The sequence below is a fragment of the Triticum dicoccoides genome, chromosome 6B (assembly GCF_002162155.2).
Source record: "Triticum dicoccoides isolate Atlit2015 ecotype Zavitan chromosome 6B, WEW_v2.0, whole genome shotgun sequence".
NCBI lineage: Eukaryota > Viridiplantae > Streptophyta > Magnoliopsida > Poales > Poaceae > Triticum > Triticum dicoccoides.
The window spans coordinates 114,964,462-114,987,183 of NC_041391.1; positions in this window are offsets into that span (position 1 = coordinate 114,964,462).

Sequence of the window (22,722 nt, forward strand, 5' to 3'; positions counted from 1 at the left end):
TCTCAGGGACTTGGTGAAATTTATACCCTCCGGAAGTCAACGGGACGAGGATATCCGGGACGGGGGGATCCGGGGCGCAGGTGCTGCTTGGTTTGTCTCCCGATGGTTCTCATCCACCTGGGGTAGATCCGGCCGGAGTGGAGCTCCGACGAGCTTCCGTGAACTCCGGCGAGCGAAGGAGGCCGGCGAGAGGCGAGGAGGGCTGGAGGAGTCCGGATCCGGTGGCGACGCCGGGCGGCGGAGCCGCGGGAGCCGGGCGGCGCTCCAGGGCGGCACGGAAGGAGCGGCAGCCGGGCGGCAAAGCGAGGCACGGCGGCGGCGCGGCGGCCTGGTGGCGGGGACGGCGATCGGCGGCAGGGAGCGCGGTCGGGCCCGGCGCGGCCCGGCGCGGGCCGGCCGTGGGCTGGAGCGGGCCGCGGTGGAGGGAGGAGAGAGAGGGAGGCGCGGGGACATGTGGAAGCCTCCCATTGGCTGCCGGCGGCGGCGGCGATGCGTCCGGCGCGGACGGACATGTCCGGCGGCGCGCAGGGGAAGAGGCTAGGGTTCATCTGTGCGAAAATTCAGGAGGAGACACCTATTTATAGGTAGAGGGAGTTAGGAGAGTCCAAATGAGGTGCGGTTTTCGCCCACCCGATCGTGATCGAACGACCGAGAGCATGGATGGGGTTTGGATGGGTTTTGGGTCACTTTGGAGGGGTGTTGGGCTGCACACAAAAGAGGCCTTTACGGTTACCCGGTTAACCATTGGAGTATCAAATGGACTCCAAATGGCACAAAACTTGACAGGCGGTCTACCGGTGTTATACCAAGGCCGCTTGGCAAACCTCGGTCCATTCCGAGAAAGTTTAACACCCGCTCACAACAGGAGACAAAAGGGGGACATAGGAGTGTCGGATTGCAAAACGGACAATGGGGAAAATGCTCGGATGCATGCGATGAACACGTATGCACAAAGAGATGCACATGATGACATGATATGAAATGCATATGATGACATGGAAAAATGCAACACGCAAGCACATGACATGGCAAGGACAACGAATAAATTGAAGACACCTGGCGCATCGAATCCGGGGTGTTACACCCCATCTGCAGTCACAATATATTATAAGATACTAGCATAATGCTCCTCTTACAATTTACTGGCATGCCGAACATACATACCCTGGGCCTCGTCAAGCCGCTTCTTAACAAGGACGATGTCGGCATCCGCCGTGTCCAGCTGCCGCTTCAGTTCGGCAAAATCAGCAGTCCGGTCAGCCGCCGGACAATCAGCCGCCTGCACATAAAAAGCAGCGCAATTATTACCTGAGATTACGATCCTCTATTTGCCACCTCTGGGAAACGACCAGAGTCTCAAGGGCTAATATCTATACAGAGCACACCTAGCATGTGCGGTACCGTCAGAAATACTTATATTATTTTGCGTACCTCGAAGCCGCTCAACAGACTTGTAAAGGCTTCATTCAATCCGCTTTTGGCAGATGAAATCCTCTCAATCACCATACCCATTAAGGTACGATGTGTCTCTGAGATGGCCGCTCGCCCCAGCAGACCCATCAGTGTGTCCAGCTGTATGCCGAACAATCCCAGACTCCTCCTATCGTTCTCCTTGGAAGCTGAATAGCCCGAACCACGGGCAGCCGAAGTGTCAACTTCTGGCCTCGGCGGATCGGGAGAAATCCTCTGTGACGAAACCTCGGGGTCGTCTGCCCCATGTGACGGGGAGGCAGGGGGAGGCATTTCGCTCTTCATCATCTCCGGAGGAAGATCCCCCGAAGACGAACTCTGTGGAGAAGGGCTACGAGCCGGACTGCAACAAATATGTTTCGGTTACTATCCTCAGAGACAAAACGGGATATGTTTACCAAAGTACACTTTTACTTACGGCTCGGTGGAGGGCTGGCCCCCTTGCGGGTGCTGCGCAGTAAGGACGCCCCCTGGGGCAGGGCCCCTTGGCGAGGGTTTCTTCCCTCGTTTGGAAGCCTCCGTTTCGAAGTCTTCAGAGGCGTCCCTTTTCTTACCTTGAGGAGAGGGGATTTTAGATTCCCCTCCCCGATTATCCTCCTTCGCGGAGGCACTTACTCCTCTGATTTGGATGTGTAGAATGTGAGGCCCGCCTATGGCTTCTCTATTCCTCCCCTCGTCTTCTCCTGATGGTACCTGATACGGCGCGCGCTCAAGCATCCTGGTCAACAAAGGATCCGGCAAGCCTTCGGGAAGAGGGGCCGGACACCTAATCCCCTCCGCCTTCCTTAGCCAGTCCTGGCAGAGAGCAATTTTTCAGAATGATGTTATAATAAACATAAAGGATGGTGTGTTCGGTAGCAGAAGTACTTACCTGGGTATCCGGACGGTTGCAGTTGAGACCCGCGTCCTCGGTGGTGTCCGGACACTTTATTCGTGATCCGAAGAATGACCCATACATCTCTTTGAGAGTCATGCCAAAGAATTGTTGAACAGTTCGCGGTCCTTTCGGGTTGAACTCCCACATACGGAGAGGACGACGTTGGCAGGGCAGGACTCGATGAACCAGCATCACTTGCATTATCTTGACAAGACTGACATCCCTCTTGAGAAGGTCTCGGATGCGGCTTTGCAATGTCAGCACGTCATTAATCAGCCCCCAGTCCAGCCCCTTGTTGACCCATGACGCCAGTTGCGGTGGAGGGCCTAAGCAGAATGCTGGAGCAGCCATCCACTTTGTGCCTCGAGGAGCTGTGATGTAAAACCACTCCCGCTGCCATAAATCAGAAGTTTCTGCGAAAGAACCCTTTGGCCATGGGGCGTCGGCGCCTTTGCTTATTATAGCACCTCCGCACTCCGCGTGATGCCCGTCAATCACCCTCGGCCTCACATTGAAGGTCTTGAGCCATAGGCCGAAGTGGGGGTGATGTGGAGGAAGGCTTCACACACGACGATAAACGACGAGATGTGAAGGACGGAATCCAGAGCTAGATCATGGAAATCTAGTCCGTAGTAGAACAGAGCCCTCTCACGAAGGGATCAATGCTAAAACCTAGCCCTCGGAGAAAGTGGGAAATAAAAATGACACTCTCGTTGGGTTCGAGAGTGGGGACGACCTGCCCTTGAGCAGGTAGCCTATGCGGAATCTCGGTGGTGAGATACCTGGCCTCCCTAAGTTTCTTGACATCCTCCTCTATGACGGAGGAGGCCATCCACTGGCCTTGAAGGTTGGATCCGGACATGGTTGAAGGTCTGAAACGCTTAGCTTAAGCCTTGGGTGTTGGAACTCGAGGTTTGGGAGGGGAAGGATCAAGCGTGGGGAGAAAAGGATAGGCCTTGGCCTCCTTTATAAAGAGGACGAATATCAAGCGTCCCCCGCGTGACCGTTTGGGACTTGCCTAAAATCGAGGAGTCGTATTAACCAAACACGGTTGGGTTACCCACACCTGTATTGATGAGAATCCCGTGATAAGGGGGACATGATCTCTGCTTCGACAAGACGTGCCAATACAACCGCCTTGCATCACGTGTAGTGGCTGGTTATGAAAAATGGCTCGAATAAAGATCGGGCCATGGTGTGAGGTCACACTATGAAAAGCTGTCAGCAGATTAGATTTGTGGAATATTGTGCTCTCTATGGTGGTATGTGGAATTTGTTTTGCAGAGCCGGACACAATTCTCGTATTCTAAATCTTCTATGGAGTATTTGGAGAAGGAACCCGCCTTGCAATGCCGAAGACAATTTGCACCCAGACTCATCGTCATTGAAGCCTGGTTCAGGGGCTACTGAGGGAGTCCTGGATTAAGGGGTCCTCGGACAGCTGGACTATATACTTTGGCCGGACTGTTGGATGATACGTCCATTTTGCATCATGCTTTTATGACAATATTTATTGCATTATGGGCTGTTATTTCACGTTATGTCACAATACTTATGGCTATTCTCTCTTATTTTACAAGGTTTACATGAAGAGGGAGAATGCTGACAGCTGGAATTCTAGGCTGGAAAAGGAGCAAATATTGGAGGCCTATTCTGCGCAACTCCAAAAGTCCTGAAACTCCACGGAATATCTTAAAATAAATAAAGAAAAATCATCGCCAAAGATGAAGGCCAGGGGGCCCACACCCTGCTCACAAGGGTGGGGGGAGCCCCCCTGGGCGCACCCCCCTACCTCGTGGGCCCCCTGGTGGCTCTCTGATGTCCGTCTTCTCCTATATGAAGTCTTTCGATGAGAAAAAATAGCAAGCAACTTTCGGGACGAGACTCCGCCGCCACGAGGCGGAACCTTGGCGGAACCAATCTAGGGCTCCGGCAGAGCTGTTCTGCCGGGGACACTTCCCTCCGGGAGGGGGAAATCATCACCATCGTCATCACCAACACTCCTCTCAGCGGGAGAGGGCAATCTCCATCAACATCTTCACCAGCACCATCTCATCTCCAAACCCTAGTTCATCTCTTGTATCCAATTCTTGTCTCCAAGTCCGGGATTGGTGCTAGTAGGTTGCTAGTAGTGTTGATTACTCCTTGTAGTTGATGCTAGTTGGTTTATTTGGTGGAAGATCATATGTTCAGATCCTTTATGCACATTATTACCCCTCTGATTATGAACATGAATATGTTTTGTGAGTAGTTATGTTTGTTCCTGAGGACAAGGGAGAAGTCTTGCCATTAGTAGTCATGTGAATTTGGTATTTGTTCGATATTTTGATAAGATGTATGTTGTCTAACCTCTAGTGGTGTTATGTGAACGTCGACTACATAACACTTCACCATTATTTGGGCCTAGAGGAAGGCATTGGGAAGTAATAAGTAGATGATGGGTTGCTAGAGTGACAGAAGCTTAAACCCTAGTTTATGCGTTAGTTCGTAAGGGGCTGATTTGGATCCATATGTTTCATGCTATGGTTAGGTTTACCTTAATACTTTTGTTGTAGTTGCGGATGCTTGCAATAGAGGTTAATCATAATTGGGATGCTTGTCCAAGTTAGGGCAGTACCCAAGCACCGGTCCACCCATATATCAAATTATCAAAGTACCGAACGCGAATCATATGAGTGTGATGAAAACTAGCTTGACGATATTCCCATGTGTCCTCGGGAGCGCTTTTCCTATTATAAGAGTTTGTCCAGGCTTGTCCTTTGCTACAAAAAGGATTGGGCCACCTTGCTGCACTTTATTTACTTTTGTTACTTGTTGCTAGTTACAATTTATCTTATCACAAAACTATCTATTACCACTTATTTCAGTACTCGAAGAGAATACCTTGCTGAAAACTGCTTATCATTTCCTTCTGCTCCTCGTTGGGTTCGACACTCTTACTTACCGAAAGGACTACGATAGATTCCCTATACTTGTGGGTCATCAAGACTCTTTTCTGGTGCCGTTGCCGGGGAGTGAAGCGCCTTTGGTAGGTGGAATTTGGTAAGGAAAAATTTATTTAGTGTGCTGAAATTTTCTGTCACTTGTTACTATGGAAAGTAATTGTCTGAGGGGCTTGTTTGGGGTATCCTCACCCCGTCCAGTAGAGCAAAGAGTTGCTCCTCCACCTACTCAACCTACTGAACCTATTGAAAATGAAACTCCTTTTGAGATTCCTTCGGGTTTGATGGAAAAACTGCTAGCTAACACTTTTACAGGAGATGGAACAAAGCATCCTGATGAACATCTACACTATGTGGATGATGTTTGTGGACTATTTAAGCTTGCAGGTATACCCGATGATGTTGTTAAGAAGAAGGCCTTCCCTTTATCTTTGAAGGGAGACGCATTGACATGGTACAGGCTATGTGATGATATGAGATCATGGAACTATAAAAGATTGAAATTGGAATTTCACCAAAAGTATTACCCTATGCATCTTGTTCATCGTGATCGCAATTATATATATAATTTTTGGCCTCGCGAAGGAGAAAGCAATGCTCAAGCTTGGGGGAGGCTTAAATCAATGTTATATTCATGCCCCAATCATGAGCTCGCAAGAGAAGTGATTATGCAAAGTTTTTATGCCCGGCTTTCTGAAAACAATCGCTCCATGCTCGATACTTCTTGTGCTGGCTCTTTTATGATGAAGACTATTGAATTCAGACGGAATTTATTGGATAGAATTAAATGTAACTCTGAAGATTGGGACCTCGACGAAGGTAAGGAGTCAGGTATGACACCTAAGTTTGATTGTGTTAAATCTTTTATGGACACCGATATTTTCCGTAAGTTTAGCACTAAATATGGACTTGACTTTGAGATAGTAGCTTCTTTCTGTGAATCTTTTGCTACTTATGTTGATCTCCCCAAGGAGAAGTGGTTTAAATATCATCCTCCCATAGAAGTAAAAGTAGCTACACCTATTAAAGTTGAAGAAAAGACTGTCACGTATAATGATCCTATTGTTCCCACTTCTTATGTTGAGAAACCGCCTTTCCCTGTTAGAATGAAGGATCATGCTAAAGCTTCAACTGTTGTTCGTAAAAGCAATATTAGAATTTTTACCCCTCCTGAGCAAGTCAAAGTAGAACCCAATATTGCTATTGTTAAAGATCTCTTGTCTGATAATATTGATGGGCATGTTATTCAATTCTAGGGTGAAACTGCTAGAATTGCTAAACCTTGTGATAGAGATAAACATAGACCTGTGGTAGGCATGCCTGTTATTTCTGTTAAAATAGGAGATCACTGTTATCATGGTTTATGTGATATGGGTGCTAGTGCTAGTGTAATACCCATTGATTTATACATAGAAATTATGCATGATATTGCACCTGCTGAGTTAGAAGAAATTGATGTTACAATTAAACTTGCGAATAGAGATACTATTTCACCAATGGGAATTGTTAGAGATGTTGAAGTCTTGTGTGGGAAAACCAAATATCCCGCTGATTTTCTTATTCTTGGTTCTCCACAAGATAGCTTTTGTCCCATTATATTTGGTAGACCCTTCTTGAATACTGTTAATGCTATGATAGACTGCAAAAAGAATGTTGTTACTGTTGGCTTGGATGATATGGTTCATGAGTTTAATTTCTCTAAATTTAGTAAACAACATTGTGAGGAAGAATTGTCTAGTAAGGATGAAATTATTGGTCTTGCTTCTATTGCCGTACCTCCTAGTGATCCTTTAGAACAATAGTTGCTAGACCATGAAAATGATATGTTCATGAATGAAAGAAGGGAAATAGATGAAGTATTCTTTAAACAGGAACCTATTCTGCAACACAATTTGCCTGTTGAAATTCTAGGGGATCCTCCTCCACCCAAGGGTGATCCCGTGTTTGAGCTTAAACCATTGCCTGATAATCTTAAATATGCTTATCTTGATGAAAAGAAAATATATCCTGTCATTATTAGCGCTAACCTTTCAGAGCATGAAGAAGAAAGATTATTGAAAACTCTGAAGAAGCACCGTGCTGCTATTGGATATACTCTGGATGGTCTTAAGGGCATCAGTCCCACCCAATGTCAACATAAAATAAATTTGGAAGCGGATGCCAAACTAGTTTGTGATCCTCAACGATGTTTGAATCCTCAAATGAACGAAGTGGTAAGAAAAGAAATACTCAAGCTTCTGGAGGCAGGTATAATTTATCCCATTGCTGATAGTCAGTGGGTAAGTCCTGTCCACTGTGTCCCTAAGAAGGGAGGTATTACTGTTGTCCCTAATGATAAAGATGAATTGATTCCACAAAGAATCATCACAGGTTATAGGATGGTAATTGATTTCCGCAAATTAAATACGACTACTAAGAAATATCATTACCCCTTACCTTTTATTGATCAAATGCTAGAAAGATTATGCAAACATACAAACTATTGCTTTCTAGATGGTTATTCCGGTTTTTCTCAAATACCTGTGTCGGCTAAAGATCAATCAAAGACTACTTTCACATGCCCTTTTGGTACTTTTGCTTATAGACGTATGCCTTTCGGTTTATGTAATGCACCTGCTACCTTTCAAAGATGCATGATGGCTATATTCTTTGACTTTTGCGAGAAAATTTGTGAGGTTTTCATGGACGACTTTTCCGTCTATGGTTCCTCGTTTGATGATTGCTTGAGCAATCTTGCTCGAGTTTTGCAGAGATGTGAAGAAACTAATCTTGTCTTGAATTGGGAAAAGTTCCACGTTATGGTTAATGAAGGTATTGTCTTGGGGAACAAAGTTTCTGAAAGAGGTATTGAAGTTGATAAAGCCAAGGTTGATGCTATTGAAAAGATGCCATGTCCCAAGGACATCAAAGGTATAAGAAGTTTCCTTGGTCACACTGGATTTTATAGGAGGTTCATTAAGGACTTCTCAAAAATCTCTCGGCCTCTGACTAATTTATTACAAAAAGATGTACCATTTGTCTTTGATGATGATTGCGTAGAAGCATTTCAAATACTTAAGAAATCATTAGTCTCTGCACCTGTTGTTCAGCCACCTGATTGGAATTTACCCTTTGAAATTATGTGTGATGCTAGTGATTATGATGTAGGTGCTGTTCTAGGGCAAAGAGTTGATAAGAAATTAAATGTTATCCATTATGCTAGTAAAACTCTTGATAGTGCTCAAAGAAATTATGCTACTACCGAAAAGGAACTTTTAGCAGATGTGTTTGCTTGTGATAAGTTTAGACCTTATATTGTTGATTCCAAAGTTACTATTCACACTGATCATGCTGCTATTAAATATCTTATGGAAAAGAAAGATGCAAAACCTAGACTCATTAGATGGGTTCTCCTGCTGCAAGAATTTTATTTACATATTGTTGATAGAAAGGGGGCTGAGAACCCCGTTGCAGACAACTTGTCTAGGTTAGAGAATGTTCTTGATGACCCACTACCTATTGATGATAGCTTTCTTGATGAACAATTAAATGTCATAAGCACTGCTCGTAGCACTCCTTGGTATGATGATTATGCTAATTATATTGTTGCTAAATTTATACCACCTAGCTTCACATACCAACAAAAGAAAAAGTTTTTTTATGACTTGCGACATTACTTTTGGGATGACCCACATCTTTATAAAGAAGGAGTAGATGGTGTTATTAGACGTTGTGTACCTGAGCATGAATAGGAACAGATCATACGCAAGTGTCACTCCGAAGCTTATGGAGGACACCATGCTGGAGATAGAACTGCACATAAGGTATCGCAATCCGGTTTTTATTGTCCTACTCTCTTCAAGGATGCCCGTAAGTTTGTTTTGTCTTGCGATGAATATCAAAGAATTGGTAATATTAGTAGACGTCAAGAAATGCCTATGAATTACTCACTTGTTATTGAACCATTTGATGTTTGGGGCTTTGATTATATGGGACCTTTTCCTGCCTCTAATGGATATACTCATATTTTAGTTGCTGTTGATTACGTTACTAAGTGGGTGGAAGCTATTCCAACTAGTAGTGCTGATCATAACACTTCTATTAAAATGCTTAAGGAAGTTATTTTTCCGAGGTTTGGAGTTCCTAGATATTTAATGACTGATGGTGGTTCACACTTTATTCATGGTGCTTTCCGTAAGATGCTTGCTAAATACGACATTAATCATAGAATTGCATCTCCATATCACCCGCAGTCTAGTGGTCAGGCAGAATTGAGCAATAGAGAGCTCAAATTAATTTTGCAAAAGACTGTTAATAGGTCTAGAAAGAATTGGTCCACGAAACTGGATGACACATTATGGGCCTATAGAACTGCATATAAGAATCCTATGGGTATGTCTCCGTATAAAATGGTTTATGGAAAAGCTTGTCACTTACCTCTCGAACTAGAACATAAGGCTTACTAGGCTATTAAAGAGCTCAACTATGATTTCAAACTTGCCGGTGAGAAGAGGTTATTTAATTTTAGCTCCCTTGATGAATGGAGAACCCAAGCTTATGAAAATGCCTAGTTGTTTAAAGAAAAAGTCAAAAGATGGCATGACAAAAGGATACAAAAGCGTGAGTTTAATGTAGGTGATTATGTATTGCTATACAACTCTCGTTTAAGATTTTTTGCAGGAAAACTTCTCTCCAAATGGGAAGGTCCCTACGTTATCGAGGAGGTCTATCATTCTGGTGCCATAAAAATCAACAATTTTGCAGGCACAAATCCGAAGGTGGTAAACGGTCAAAGGATTAAACATTATATTTCAGGTAATCCCATAAATGTTGAAACTAATATTATTGAAACTATAACCCTGGAGGAATACATAAAGGACACTTTCCAGAATGTTCCTGACTCCGAAAAGGAATAGGTATGTGATACAGTAAGTAAACCGACTCCAAAACAATTTTTAAGACAACATTTCTCCGTTTTGGAATATTTAGAAAAATATAAAAATAAGTAGCAGTCCAGGGAGGACACGAGGCCTCCATGAGGGTGGAGGGCGCGCCCTACCCCCTGGGCGCGCCCCCCTACCTCGTGAGCACCTCGTGTGCCCTCCGGACTCCGTTTCCTTGCACGATACGTATTTTGGTCAGTAAAAATTCATTATATATACTCCCGAAGGTTTTGAGTCTTGTATCACGCAAATCTCCCCTGTTCCTGTTTCGAGCTGTTTTTCTGACAGGTCTAGATCATCATGACAACCCCAAGTGCTTCCAAGGACAAGTTCTTCGAGAAGGTGATCAACCCTTACCTCACGGAGGTGCTGCGACACCCTCAAACCATTGAGATGCGTGATGGGTTGCTGCACATCCGCGATGTTGAGGGACCAAAGGGAATCGGAAGCGTGGAGTCGAGGCTCGAAGCAATGGAGCAACAAGTTTTCAAGTGCCAGGGGATGGTGGAGCGTGGAATCAACGCTACCCACAAGATGCTCGCGGAGTTCAACAACAACTACGAGCCGGATGCCAAGAATACCGAGGAGGCCATCTTCAAGCTACATGAGAAGATCGAGAACCTCCAAGCCCAAATCTATGATCTGCAAAACCAAAACTGTGAGTATGAATATAGATTCAAAAGGATGAGTTTGGCTGCAGATTTGAGGATCCCGGAGACTCGATCATCCTTCTGTGATGGTGAGCCTATGCCATGGAAGGTGGACGACAAGCTCGCATCATCAACAACACCTCCACCGCCAACAACAAAGAAGGAGACATAATCACATGGGTATGGGCACTCCCCTTGGCAACTGCCAAGCTTGGGGGAGGTGCCCTGGTATCGTATCATCATCACGACTCCTATCTTTACCGTTTTTCTTAGTTCGATCCTTTTAGTAGTATCTTGATTTAGTAGAATAAAGTCATGGCATGATCTAGTTTTGAGTCTTGCTTTATGATCCTTGTCTGTAATCGAGTCCGTGAGCTATATAATAAAGATTAGTGCTGAGTCAAGGGCTTGAGTATTTTGCCATGATCCTGGGTGATTAGAAGAAAAGAATAAAAAGAATCAAAGAGTTCATAATTGATCTTAGTGAAAGTAATTACTTCTCATAGAAAGAGTATGATGATTAAAGGTTGTTGGGAGTTGGCAAATATAGCTTTGGGCATCATTGCAATTAATAGGAAGTAATAAGGAAAGAGAGGTTTCACATATAGATATATTATCATAGACATCTTTTATGATTGGGAGCACTCATTAAAATATGACATGCTAAAGAGTTGATGTTGGACAAGGAAGACAACATAATGAGTTATGTTTTCTTATATCTGGGATAAAGTATGTTGTCATGGATGCTCTAACATGTTGAGCTTGCCTTTCCCCCTCATGCTAGCCAAATTCTCAGCACCAAGTAGAAATACTACTTGTGCTTCCAAATACCCTTATACCAGTTTTGCCATGAGAGTCCACCATATCTACCTATGGATTGAGTAAGATCCTTCAAGTAAGTTGTCATCGGTGCAAGCAATAAAAATTGCTCTCTAAATATGCATGACTTATTAGTGCGGATAAAATAAACTTTGTACGAACTTGTTGTGGACGCAATAAAAGCGACGGACTGCATAATAAAGGTTCACATACAAGGGGCAATATAAAGTGACGTTCTTTTGCATTAAGATTTTCTGCATCAAACCTAAAAGCGCATGACAACCTCTGCTTCCCTCTGCGAAGGGCCTATCTTTTATTATTATCCTCTATCTTATGCAAGAGTCATGGTGATTTTCACCTTTCCTTTTTATTTTATCCTTTGGCAAGCTCAGCATGTTGGAGAGAACATGATATATATATATATATATATATATATATATATATATATATATATATATATATATCTAATTGGATGTGGGGGAGCATGAATTATTATTGTTGACATTACCCTTGAGGTAAAAAGTTGTGGGGCAAAATATAAGCCCCTATCTTTCTCTATGTCCGATTAAAACTCCGTAACCACAAGTATCGCATGCGTGTTAGCAATTATGAAGGACTAAGTGATAGTTGAGTATGTGGACTTGCTTTTAAGCTCTGACATAGACTCTTTTCGATGTTATGATAAATTGCAATTGCTTCAATGACTAAGGTTATAATTTGTTGGTGCTCAATAAGGTTTCTGATTCATGCTTTTGGCTTCGTGAAAAGATCATCGGTTGAACATGAGTAATCATATGAAAAAATCTATTTATGTTACTGTGATGGAAATAATCATGATGCCTTCATGTACGTATTTTTATTTTTATTGACGCCTCTACCTCTAAACATGAGGACATGTTTATTGTAATCGGCTTTTCGCTTGAGGACAACCGAGGTCTAAGCTTGGGGGAGTTGATACGTCCATTTTGCATCATGCTTTTATGACAATATTTATTGCATTATGGGCTGTTATTTCATGTTATGTCACAATACTTATGGCTATTCTCTCTTATTTTACAAGGTTTACATGAAGAGGGAGAATGACGGCAGCTGGAATTCTGGGCTGGAAAGGAGCAAATATTGGAGGCCTATTCTGCGCAACACCAAAAGTCCTGAAACTCCACGGAATATCTTAAAATAAATAAAGAAAAATCATCGCCAAAGATGAAGGCCAGGGGGCCCACACCCTGCTCACGAGGGTGGGGGGGGGGCTGGGTGCGCCCCCTACCTCATGGGCCCCCTGGTGGCTCTCCGATGCCCGTCTTCTCCTATATGAAGTATTTCGATGAGAAAAAAAAATAGCAAGCAACCTTTCGGGACGAGACTCCGCCGCCACGAGGCAGAACCTTGGCGGAACCAATCTAGGGCTCCGGCAGAGCTGTTCTACCAGGGATACTTCCCTCCGGGAGGGGGAAATCATCACCATCGTCATCACCAACGCTCCTCTCATCGGGAGAGGGCAATCTCCATCAACATCTTCACCAGCACCATCTCATCTCCAAACCCTAGTTCATCTCTTGTATCCAATTCTTGTCTCCAAGTCCGGGATTGGTGCTAGTAGGTTGCTAGTAGTGTTGATTACTCCTTGTAGTTGATGCTAGTTGGTTTATTTGGTGGAAGATCATATGTTCAAATCCTTTATGCACATTATTACCCCTCTGATTATGAACATGAATATGCTTTGTGAGTAGTTACCTTTGTTCCTGAGGACAAGGGAGAAGGCTTGCTATTAGTAGTCATGTGAATTTGGTATTCGTTCGATATTTTAATAAGATGTATGTTGTCTAACCTCTAGTGGTGTTATGTGAACGTCGACTACATAACACTTCACCATTATTTGGGCCTAGAGGAAGGCATTGGGAAGTAATAAGTAGATGATGGGTTGCTAGAGTGACAGAAGCTTAAACCCTAGTTTATGCGTTGCTTCGTAAGGGGATGATTTGGATCCATATGTTTCATGCTATGGTTAGGTTTACCTTAATACTTTTGTTGTAGTTGTGGATGCTTGCAATAGAGGTTAATCATAAGTGGGATGATTGTCCAAGTTAGGGCAGTACCCAAGCACCGGTCCACCCATATATCAAATTATCAAAGTACCGAACGCGAATCATATGAGCGTGATGAAAACTAGCTTGACGATATTCCCATGTGTCCTCAGGAGCGCTTTTCCTATTATAAGAGTTTGTCCAGGCTTGTCCTTTGCTATAAAAAGGATTGGGCCACCTTGCTGCACTTTATTTACTTTTGTTACTTGTTGCTCGTTACAATTTATCTTATCACAAAACTATCTGTTACCACTTATTTCAGTACTCGCAGAGAATACCTTGCTGAAAACTGCTTATCATTTCCTTCTGCTCCTCGTTGGGTTCGACACTCTTACTTATCAAAAGGACTATGATAGATCCCCTATATTTGTGGGTCATCATTGGACTATGAAGATACAAGATTGAAGACTTCATCCCGTGTCCGGGTGGGACTCTCCTTTGCGTGGAAGCCAAGCTTGGCAATTCGGATATGTAGATCTCCTTCTCTGTAACCGAATCTATGTAACCCTAACCCCCTCCGGTGTCTATATAAACCGGAGGGTTTATTCCGTAGGACAAGAACAATCATAATCATAGGCTAGCTTCTAGGGTTTAGCCTCTACGATCTCGTGGTAGATCAACTCTTGTAGGGTATTACCTCCATCGAGAGGGCCCGAACCTGGGTAAAACATCGTGTCCCCTGACTCATGTTACCATTTGCCTTAGACTCACAGTTCGGGACCCCCTACCCGAGATCCGCTGGTTTTGACACCGACACTAACCTTGAGTATCCGTGAGATCCCATCTTGGAGCCTTTGTCGGTGCTCCGCCGGAGGGGGAATGGACCACGGAGGGATTCTACATCAACACCATAGCCTCTCCAATGAGTTGTGAGTAGTTTACCACAGACCTTCGGGTCCATAGTTATTAGCTAGATGGCCTCTTCTCTCTTTTTGGATCTCAATATCATGTTCTCCTCGATCTTCTTGGAGATCTATTCGATGTAACTCTTTTTGTGGTGTGTTTGTCGAGATCCGATGAATTGTGGGTTTATGATCAAGTTTATCTATGAGAAATATTTGAATCTCTTCTGAATTGTTTTATGTGTGATTAAGTTATCTTTGCAAGTCTCTTCGAATTATCAGTTTGGTTTGGCCTACTAGATTGATCTTTCTTGCAATGGGAGAAGTGCTTAGCTTAGGGTTCAATCTTGCAGTGTCCTTTCCCAGTGACAGCAGGGGCAGAAAGGCACGTATTATATTGTTGCCATCGAGGATAAAAAGATGGTGTTTATATCATATTGCATGAGTTTATCCCTCTACATCATGTCATCTTTCTTAATGCGTTACTCTGATCTTTATGAACTTAATACTCTAGATGCATGTTGGATAGCGATCGATGTGTGGACTAATAGTAGTAGATGCAGGCAGGAGTTTGTCTACTTGTCATGGACGTGATGCCTATATACATGATCATGCCTAGATAATCTCATAATTATTCGCTTTTCTATCAATTGCTCGACAGTAATTTGTTCACCCACCGTAATACTTATGCTATCTCGAGAGAAGCCACTAGTGAAACCTATGGCCCCCGGGTCTATCTTTTATCAGATAAGCTTTCAATCTACTTTTATTTGCATCTTTACTTTTTCAATCTATATTATAAAATACCAAAAATATATTTATCTCTATCAGATCTCACTTTCGCAAGTGGCCGTGAAGGGATTGACAACCCCTTTATTGCGTTGGTTGCGAGTCCTTTGTTTGGTTGTGTAGGTGCATGGGACTTTTGAGGAGCCTCCTACTGAATTGATACCTTGGTTCTCAAAAACTGAGGGAAATACTTACACTACTATTGCTGCATCACCCTTTCCTCTTTAAGGAAAACTAACGCAAGCTCAAGACATAGCAAGAAGGATTTCTGGCGCCGTTGCCGGGGAGGTATCGCTCAAGTCAAGACATACCAAGTACCCATCACAAACTCATCTCCCTCGCATTTAGATTATTTGCCATTTGCCTCTCATTTTCCTCTCCCCCACTTCACCCTTGCCGTTCTATTCGCCTCTCTTTCCCAATCTTCTCTTTGTTTTGTTTGCCTTTTTGTTTGCTTGTGTGTTGGATTACTTGTCGCGATGGCACAAGATAATACCAAATTGTGTGATTTCTCCAATACCAATAATAATGATTTCCTTAGTACTCCGATTGGTCCTCTTAATGATGTTGAGTCTTGTGAAATCAATACTGCTTTGCTGAATCTTGTTACGAAAGATCAATTCGCCAGCCTTCCTAGTGAAGATGCCGCTACCCATCTAAACAACTTTGTTGATTTGTGTGAGATGCAAAAGAATAAAGATATGGATAATGATATTGTTAAATTGAAGTTATTTCCGTTTTCACTTAGAGGTCGTGCTAAAGTTTGGTTTTCATCTTTGCCTAAAAATAGTATTGATTCATGGAACAAGTGCAAAGATGCTTTTATCTCTAAGTATTTCCCTCCCACTAGGATCATCACTCTTAGGAACGATATTATGAATTTTAAACAACTTGATCATGAGCATGTTGCCCAATCTTGGCAAAGAATGAAATTAATGATTCACAATTGCCCTACTCGTGGTTTGAATTTATGGATGATCATACAAAAATTTTATGCTGGATTGAATTTTGCTTCTAGAAATCTTTTAGATTCGGCCGCGGGAGGCACGTTTATGGAAATCACCTTAGGAGAAGCTATAAAACTCCTTGATAATATTATGGATAATTATTCTCAATGGCACACCAAAAGATCTATTAGTAAAAAAGTACATGCTATAGAAGAAATTAATGTTTTGAGTGGAAAGATGGATGAATTTATGAAATTGTTTGCTACTAAGAGTGCTCCTATTGATCCCAATGGTATGCCTTTGTCTACTTTGATTTAGAATAATAATGAATCTATGGATGTGAATTTTGTTGGTAGGAATAGTTTTGGAAACAATGCTTATAGAGGAAACTTTAATCCTAGATCGTTCCCTAGTAATTCCTCTAATAATTATGGAAATTCCTACAATAATTCTTATGGTAATTTTAATTAGATGCCCTCTGATTTTTAGAATAGTGTTACAAAATTTATGATCTCTCAAAAGAATTTTAATGCCTTGCTTGAAGAAAAATTGCTCAAAGTTGATGATTTGGCTAGGAACGTTGATAGACTCTCGCTTGATGTTGATTCTTTGAAACTTAGATCTACTCCTCCTAAGCATGATATCAATGAGTCTCTCAAAGCTATGAGAATTTCCATTGATGAGTGCAAAGAAAGAACCGCTAGATTGCGTGCTAAGAAAGATTGCTTTGTAAAGGCGTGTTCTTCTAGTTTCCGTGAAAATAATGATGAAGATCTTAAAGTTATTGATGTGTCCCCTATTAGATCTTTGTTTTGCAATATGAATCTTAATAATGATGGGACTTGAGATGAGTCAACTTTAGTTAAAAGGCGTCCCAATGATTCGGAGTTTTTAGATCTTGATGCTAAATTTGGTAAAAGTGGGATTGGAGAGGTCAAGACTTTAAATAGCATTGAACCCACTATCTTGGATTTCAAGGAATTTAAATATGATAATTGTTCTTTAGAAGGTTGTATTTCCTTGTTGCAATCCGTTGTGAATTCTCCTCATGCTTATAGTCAAAATAAAGCTTTTACCAAACATATTGTTGATGCCTTTATGCAGTCTTTTGATGAAAACTTAATTTAGAAGTCTCTATACCTAGAAAACTTAATGATTAGTGGGAACCTACTATAAATATTAAAATTAAAGATCATGAGTGTTATGCTCTATGTGATTTGGGTGCTAGTGTTTCCACGATTCCGAAAACTTTATGTGATATTCTAGGTTTCCATGATCTTGATGATTGCTCTTTAAATTTGCACCTTATGGATTTCACCATTAAAAAGCCAATGGTAAGGATCAATGATGTTCTCATTGTTGCAAATAGAAATTTGGTGCCCGTAGATTTTATCGTTCTTGATATAGATTGCAATCTTTCTTGCCCTATTATTCTTGGTAGACCTTTCCTTAGAACGATTCGTGCGATTATTGATATGAAGGAAGAGAATATTAGATTCCAATTTCCATTCAGGAAAGGCATTGAGCACTTTCCAAGAAAGAAAGTTAAATTACCTTATGAATCTATCATGCGAGCTACTTATGAATTGAGTGCCAAAGATGACACTAGTTAGATCTATCCTCGCTTTTATGCCTAGCTAGGGGCGTTAAACGATAGCGCTAGTTGGGAGGCAACCCAATTTTATTTGCGTTTTTTGTTTCTGTTTCTGTTTAGTAATAAATTTTGCATGTACCTTATGTTTAGATGTGTTTTTATGTTTTAATTAGTGTTTTTGCCAAGTAGAACCTATAGGATAACATATGGCGATAGTTAATTTGATTCTACTGAAAAACAGAAACTTTGCGCGCATGAAAATAATTTTGTTAATTCACAGAAACGTGATTTTGCATTGATTATTTTTGCTGTAGATCAATAGACAAATTTCCCAGGACTTCGTATTTTGGTAGGTTTTTTAGAGTTCCATAAGTATTCGAGGGTTACAGATTGCTACAGACTGTTCTGTTTTTGACAGATTCTGTTTTTCGTGTGTTGTTTGCTTATTTTGATGCATCTATGGCTAGTATTAAGTGGTATGGACCATAGAAAAGTTGAAATACAGTAGGTTTAAGACCAATATAAATAAAGAATGTGTTAATTACAGTACCTTATGTGGTGGTTTTGCTTTCTTTCACTAACGGAGCTTATGAGATTTCCTGTTGAGTTTTGTGTTGTGAAGTTTTCATGTTTTGGGTAAAGATTTGATGGACTATGGAATAAGGATTGGCAAGAGCCTAAGATTGGGGATGCCCCCGGAAGGCATCCGCTCTTTCGTCTTTGTCTATCGGTAACTTTACTTGGAGCTATATTTTCATTCGCCACATGATATGTGTTTTGCTTGGAGCGTCTTGTATGATATTAGTATTTGCTTTTTAGTTTTCCACAATCATCTTTGTTGTACACACCTTTGGGGGGAATCCCACTTGATTGTAATTTATTAGAATACTCTATGTGCTTCACTTATATCTTTTGAGCTAGATAGTTTTTGCTCTAGTGCTTCACTTATATCTTTTAGAGCACGGCGGTGGCTTAATTTTGTAGAAATTGCTAGTCTCTCTTGCTTCACTTATATCATTTTGAGAGTCTCTTAGAACAGCATCGTATTTGCTATGGTTATAAAATTGGTCCTAGAATGGTGGGCATCTAAGTTGGGTATAATAAAAACTATCATAAGAAGTGAATTGGATGCTATGATCAATTTGATACTTGATAATTGTTTTAAGATATGGAGGTAGTGATATTAAAGTCATACTAGTTGGGTGATTATGAATTTAAAGAATGCTTGTGTTGAGGTTGGCAAGTCCTGTAGCATGCACGTATGGTGAAAGTTGTGTAACAAATTTATTGCATGAGGTGCTCTTTTGATTTCCTTCCCTTGAGTGGAGGTCGGGGGTGCGCGATGGTTAACTCCTACCAACCTCCCCCCTAGGAGCATGCGTAGTAGTACTTTGCTTCGAGGGATAATAAAACTTTTGCAATAAGTATATGAGTTCTTTATGACTAATGTTGAGTCCATGGATTATACGCACTTTTACCTTTCCATCATTGCTAGCCTCTTCGGTACCGTGCATTGCCCTTTCTCACCTTGAGAGTTGGTGCAAACTTTGTCGGTGCATCCAAACCCCGTGATACGATATGCTCTATCACACATAAACCTCCTTATATCTTCCTCAAAACAGCCACCATACCTACCTATTATGGCATTTCCATAGCCATTCCGAGATATATTGCCATGCAACTTTCCACCGTTCCGTTTATCATCATGACACGCATCATCATTGTCATATTGCCTTGCATGATCATGTAGTTGATATCGTATTTGTGGCAAAGCCACCATGCATAAATTTTCATACATGTCACTCTTGATTCATTGCCCATCCCGGTACACCGCCGGAGGCATTCATATAGAGTCATATCTTGTTCTAGTTTTGAGTTGTAATTCATGAGTTGTAAATCAATAAAAGTGTGATGATCATCATTATTAGAGCATTATCCCAAAAAAGGCCAAAAAAGAAAAAAAAAGGCCAAAGAAAAAAAAGAAAAAAAGGCCCAAAAAAATATAAAAATAAAAAGGGGGCAATGTTACTATCTCTTTTTCCACACTTGTGCTTCAAAGTAGCACCATGTTCTTCATATAGAGAGTCTCATATGTTGTCACTTTTATATACGAGTGGGAATTTTTCATTATAGAACTTGGATTGTATATTCTAATGATGGGCTTCCTCAAAATGCCCTAGGTCTTCGTGAGCAAGCGAGTTGGATGCACACCCACTTAGTTTCTTTTGTTGAGCTTTCATACATTTATAGCTCTAGTGCATCCATTGCATGGCAATCCCTACTCCTCATGTTGACATCAATTGATGGGCATCTCCATAGCCCGTTGATTATCCTCGTCAATGTGAGACTTTCTCCTTTTTTTTCTTCTCCACACAACCTCCATCATCATATTCTATTCCACCCATAATGCTATATCCATGGCTCGCGCTCATGTATTGCGTGAGAGTTGAAAAAGGCTGAAGCACGTTAAAAAGTATGAACCAATTGCTTGGCTGAAACCGGAGTTGTTCTTGATGGGAGTATTTTGTGTGATGAAAATGAAACATAGCCTAACTATATGATTTTGTAGGGATGAACTTTCTTTAGCCATGTTATTTTAAGAAGACATCATTGCTTTGATTAGTATGCTTGAAGTATTACTATTTCTTATGTCAATATGAACTTTTATTTTGAATCATTTCGATCTGAACATTCATGCCACAATAAAATTACATTGAGAATTATGCTAGGTAGCATTCCACATCAAAAATTCTGTTTTTATCATTTACCTACTCGAGGACGAGCAGGAATTAAGCTTGGGGATGTGATTGATACGTCTCCAACATATCTATATTTTTTGATTGTTCCATGCTATTATATAACCCGTTTTGGATGTTTATGGGCTTTACTTTACACATTTATATGATTTTTGGGACTAACCTACTAACCAAAGGCCCAGCCCGTATTGCTGTTTTTTTGCCTATTTCAGTGTTTCGAAGAAAAGGAATATCAAACGGAGTCCAAACGGAATGAAACCTTCGGGAGCGTTATTTTTGGAACGAACATGATCCAGAGGACTTGGAGTGCAAGTCAAGAAGCAGTCAAGGAGGCCCCGAGGGTGGAGGGCCCCCTCCCTACTGGGCGCGCCCCCTATCTCGTAGTCCCCTCGGGCGTCCACCGACCTACTTCTTCCTCCTATATATACCCACTTACCCTGAGAACATCAGAGGAGCCAACGAAACCTTCTGTATCCGCGAGATCCCATCTTGGAGCCTTCACCGGCGCTCCGCCGGAGGGGGAATCGACCATGGAGGGCTTCTACATCAACACCATAGCCTCCCCGATGAGTTGTGAGTAGTTTACCACAGACCTCCCGGACCATAGTTATTAGCTAGATGGCTTCTTCTCTCTTTTTGATCTCAATACCATGTTCTCCTCGATCTTCTTGGATATCTATTCGATGTAACTCTTTTTGCGGTGTGTTTGTCGAGATCCAATGAATTGTGGGTTTATGATCAAGTTTATCTATGAGAAATATTTGAATCTCCTCTAAATTCTTTTATGTGTGGTCAAGTTATCTTTGCAAGTCTCTTTGAATTATCAGTTTGGTTTGACCTACTAGAATGATCTTTCTTGCAATGGGAGAAGTGCTTAGCTTTGGGTTCAATCTTGCAGTGTCCTTTCCTAGTGACAGCAGGGGCAGCAAGGCACGTATTGTATTGTTGCCATCAAGGATAAAAAGATGGGGTTTATATCATATTGCATGAGTTTATCCCTCTACATCATGTCATCTTTCTTAATGCGTTACTCTGTTCTTTATGAACTTAATACTCTAGATGCATGCTGGATAGCGGTCGATGTGTGGAGTAATAGTAGTAGATACAGGCAGGAGTCGGTCTACTTGTCACGGACGTGATGCCTATATACATGATCATGCCTAGATAATCTCATAATTATTCGCTTTTCTATCAATTGCTTGATGGTATTTTCTTCACCCACCGTTATAATTATGCTATCTTGAGAGAAGCCACTAGTGAAACCTATGGCCCCCGGGTCTATCTTTTATCATATATAAGCTTTCAATCTACTTTTATTTGTATCTTTACTTTTTCAATCTATATTATAAAATACCAAAAATATATTTATCTCTATCAGACCTCACTTTCGCAAGTGGCCATGAAGGGGTTGACAACCCCTTTATTGCGTTGGTTGCGAGTTCTTTGTTTGTTTGTGTAGGTGTGTGGGCCTTTTGAGGAGCTTCCTACTAGATTGATACCTTGGTTCTCAAAGACTGAGGGAAATACTTACACTACTATTGTTGCATCACCCTTTCCTCTTCAAGGAAAACCAACGCAAGCTCAAGACATAGCAAACCACACCTGGAGATTAATTATCTACAGCAAAGTGATTAGTAGCACAGTAATATGATAGTTTTGATGATAGCAGCAGTAGCAACAATAATGGTAACACTGATAGCAGTTATTTTGTAGCAGTAATGATAGTAGTAGAAACAGTAGTAAGTTAGCAAGAACAATATAAGATAAATTCGTAGGAATTGGATTAGTGACTTATTGGATGATATTCATCATGATACAGTTATAAGCTAGGGCGATACGGCACTAGTTCCAGTTCATAAATATAATGTAGGCATGTATTCCGTAAATAGTCATACGTGCTTACGGAAAGAACTTGCATTACATCTTTTGTCCTACCCTCCTGTGGCAGCAGGGTCCTATTGGAAACTAAGGGATATTAAGGCCTCCTTTTAATAGAGAACCGGAACAAAGCATTAGCACATGGTGACTAC